The 4,525-nt window shown below is 33.3% G+C and overlaps 1 non-coding gene across 1 annotated transcript; it reads right to left on the reverse strand.

Annotated features, from left to right (window-relative positions):
• Window positions 1–564: 564 nt before the first annotated feature.
• Window positions 565–670, reverse strand: LOC121138178. Its single transcript, XR_005875353.1, has one exon. It is a non-coding gene; the product is annotated as a U6 spliceosomal RNA (small nuclear RNA).
• Between the last annotated feature and the right edge of the window lie 3,855 nt (window positions 671–4,525).

Raw genomic sequence — 4,525 nt, forward strand, 5'->3', positions numbered from 1 at the left:
ACTTCCTTGGTTTGGCAGAATATCTATCCAGGGCATTCTGGTTTTCATACTTTCCATGCATAAGTCAGGTAAAATCTTGATATGTTTGCCTTTATATCTTATTTTACCTTTTTCCTTAGCTGATCTTAATATTCTTTCTATATTCTGTATATTTGGAGTCTTGATTATTATATACCAAGTGGAATTTTTTTGGTTGACTCCATTTGTTGGACTTAAAAATTTCTTTGATGAATCTAATTCTCCTGGAGTATCTTCAACACATGAGATTCTCTCTTCCATCTCTTAATAATTTTTCCAGCTTTTCTATTTCCACCATTCCTTCAGACTAGATATTTTTATTGTTTCTCTTTCAGATTTCATCCCTTGGATTGTTTGAAGTGTTTCTTGCAAGTTTGTCTATGTCTTTTCTTCCATTTCTTGCATTATTTTGATTGTTTTTTCATCCATCTGTTTATGAAATATTCTCATATCCTCTTTGAGGGGCTCTATCATTTTCATGAAGTTTTTAAAAATGTCATTCCATTCAGGTTCATTTTTATTTCTGTGTTCCAGTCTTTCTGGTGTAAGAATATGATATTCTTCATGAATTTGCATGTCATCCACGCAGAGGGGCCATGCTAATCTTCTCTGTTTTGTTCCAAGTTTAGTATATGTGCTGCTGAGGCAAAACCATATGTTTATTATGCTAGTCAAATATGTGTTCACATGGTACATCACTTGGATAATTGATGAATATGGTCTCCTTTTATAATAATTTTAAGCACTGTCAAAATATTTCTATTGTGTTGAAGTATCCAGTTGCATACAAATTTGATATCTCCTAATTCAATATGTTCATTGTTCTGGCATATTCACTGATTTCTTGTTTGAAAATGATTACAAGGTGAATAACCAATATATTTAGGGTGTAACATCAGAAAATAATGTAACCCATTACATTACATTATTTGTTGGCACATGATTTTAAGTACGGTATTGTGTAAACTGTAGAGGCAGATATTACACTATCAGCTCTTCTTCCTTTTAGACTGTTTATAATTTTCTAGCAAAGGGCTTAGACTTCCTATTTGCTAGGCTTCTTATGAATTAACCCATTCATATTAACATGAGTTTGTGGCTTGCACATGTAATTCTCTGGGTTCTTATCTCCCGGGCAGCTACATGGCTTCTCTTGATTCTGTCTTCTTCTCCCTACCTCTTATTTTGGAATTCCTGCCTAGCTAAATTCTGACTATTGATTGTCTAAAAAATATTAATTAATCAATAATTAGGAATGTATACATATGTAGTTATAGATATGTAGACAAAAATGTGGCATGAAGAATGTCATCCCTGGTCACCTAATATTTTCTGTCTAATAAAAAGGAAGATTTTAATTTTAATATAGTAAAGTTATTTTTTCAAATAAGAGTTATAGCTATAATATTTACTGCATTTACACTTGACAAAATCTAAAGGAAATAGTTTATCATCTATCCTATAGTTGTGAGTCTAAAATTTTACATATATTTTATCTTTTATTACATATAAAGGAGACTCCATACATAACTATCACTCTTCAACTCAACTTCATCAAATTCCCCAGAATGATATAATGTTTCATAAGTAAACAAATAGTCTGTTTCAAATAACTTTTAAAACACTAATATTGACAGAGACATCTTGGTAATTGAACAGTTACCCAAATTTCATTTGTATTGTTGGGCATCTATCTTAAGCCTATAGGCATAGATATTTGGCAATTTTTCTTTGAAGCAGGAAAATTGAATATCATTTTCGTCTTATATTAGCAGTGTCTATTCTAAAAATCTACCTATGCCATATTGAAATAAACACCACAGCAAAGTTCGGTGTTGCCCATCATTCTCTCTGACATAGACGATGCTGCCAAAAGCATATGTGTCTCATTGTCATGGAAAGTCCAATGTCAATAAACCATTTTACATGGCATATTCAAATGGGCTTTGAAAGGTTTTGAAAAATGCATATCTATCTGAAAAATATATCTGCAATCTAGAAAACTAACGTAACTATGAGTTTGACTATTATGGATAACTACTTATATTCTGCATTTCTTAATAACATACTATTTTAAATGAATTTTATAAAAATAGCAATGTGTAATCAAGAGTATAAATATACATAGAACAAAATTAATCTTAAATTTTTGTAAATAAACTGAAATCAACATCAGTGCAAAATACTCATTTCTTTTATGTTTTAGGTTTTTATTAGACAGGGTTTCTCTGTTTTGTTTTGGAGGCTGTTGGTCCAGCCTGGCCTCGAACTCACAGAGATCCCCCTTCCTCTGCCTCCCGAGTGCTGGGATTAAAGGCATGTGCCACCACCTCCCGGCTAAAAATACTCATTTCTATATAACATTTATCCCTCTTTTTCTTTATAATGAGATTGACTGTGTTCATCAGACATTTACAATGAATACTGTTTAAAGGTAAACTACCCTTTATATGCATACAAATGGGAATTTGGCCATAGTTCTCTACAAATTGCTACCTGATATTTGAAGGCACTCCCAATCTCATGGAGATTCTGAGAAAATATGGAACAATTGACCAAATCTTTGCTGTGATGATTGAAGAGATGGCATCATCTCAGCAGTTTTGGATTTTGGATCATCTGGGCCATTGTTCAAGGGGAACTTAATTGTCCAAACCATAGCCTCGAAAAAATCCATAGGCTCCAAATCTCAGTGAGAACAAAATCAGAATCTCTTTTTCAAAGTTACATATCCTTGACTTCAAGTTATAAAGTCAAGGTACCACAATGAAGAATGTTCTCTTAGTCTCAATGCTTGGAGGAGAGCCTAAGACCTGCCCTGAATGAAATGACAGACTCTGGAGTATCTCTATCCTCCTCCAAACTTGACCTTCCAGATTCTTCAGATCCTCTTCCTTCCTGCCCCTCACCACTTATCTATCCTATCTCCCTACCTCATCCTCCCATGCTCCCAATTAACTCAGATATTGTCTACTTCCCCTAGGATACTACTTGTTTCCTAGCTTATTGGAATTATGGATTATAGCCTGGTTATCCTTGCCTTTAAGTCTAATAACCAAATATGGAAGAGGGCATACAATGGTTGTATTTCTATGCCTAAGGTACCAGAGAGAGGAATTTTTTCCATTTTTCTCTATTTGCCTTGGAAGTCCAAGATGTCATTTTTTCCTTTTAATCACTGAGTAGTACTCAATTGTGTATATGTATCATATTTTCTGTATTTATTTTTCAAATGGAGAGCATCTATATTGATTCCAGGTTCTGGCTATTACAGATAATGCTGGAATGAACACATTTAAACAGATGTCATGGTGGTATGTGTGTGTTTGTGTCTTGGGTATATGCCACCAATAGTATTTCTGGGTCTTGAGTTACATCAATTACCAATAATGATTCCAATGTGTCTGCATAAGATTGCACTCCAACCGGCTATCCAGAATTGTTCCCCTTACTCCATATTCTCTCCAGCATAATCATTCATTAGTACTTTTAGCCATTGTGACAGGTGAAAGATAGTATCTCAGAGTTGTTTTGCTTTTCTTTTCCAGCTAAGGATGCTGAGGAATTTCTTAAATGCCTTTAGGCAACTTTAGATTACTTTATTGAGAATTATCTCCTTAGTTCTTTTCCCCACTTTTAATTGTATTATTTGGTGTTATGGTGAGTTTTTTGTACATTTTGGAAATCAGTCCTCTGTCAGTTGTGGTTTTGCTGAAGAGCTTTTCGAATTCTGTATGCTGCTGATTTGTCTTTTTGATTGACCATGTCCTTTTCCTTAGAGAACCCTCTCAGTTTCAAGAGGGCCCATGTATTAATTGTCAGTGTCATTGTGTGTGCTATAGGCATTATGTTCAAGAAGTGGTTTCCTTTGCCAATTAATTCAAGGGTACTTACACTCTCTTATAAGAGGTTCATTATTGCGAGATTTATATTGAGGTCTTTGATCAATTTGTAGTTAAGTTTTGTTCATGGTGATATATAGAGATCTATCTGCAATATTCTACATGTCAGCATCCAGTTATGCTAGCACCATTTATTAAAAATATTTTTCCATTTCATAATTTTAGCTTAATTGTCAAATATTAGATGTCTGTATGTGTATGGATTAATATCAGGGTTTTTATTAGTTTCCTTTTTTCTATTGCCTGCTGTTTATGCCAATACCACTCTGGGTGAATTAATATAGCTCTATAATCGAGCTTGAAATTAAGAATGGGTATGCCTCCAGAAGTTACTTTATTGTATAGGATTGTATTTCCCATTCTTTTTTTCATATAAATTTGTTATCTTTACTTTCAAGGTTCTGGAATTTGATGGGGGATTGCATTGTATCTGTAGATTACTTTATTATGATTGACATTTTTCCGGTATTGATCCTACAAATCAAAGAGCTTAAAGATTTTTCCATTTTCTTGCTTCTGTTTTTTAATTTCCTTTTTTAAAGATTCAATGTTCTTGTCATACAGGACATTCACTTATCCAGTTAGACTTATCCTAAGATATTTTA

Source organism: Mesocricetus auratus, unplaced genomic scaffold, assembly GCF_017639785.1.
Source record: "Mesocricetus auratus isolate SY011 unplaced genomic scaffold, BCM_Maur_2.0 contig_6339_pilon_obj, whole genome shotgun sequence".
NCBI lineage: Eukaryota > Metazoa > Chordata > Mammalia > Rodentia > Cricetidae > Mesocricetus > Mesocricetus auratus.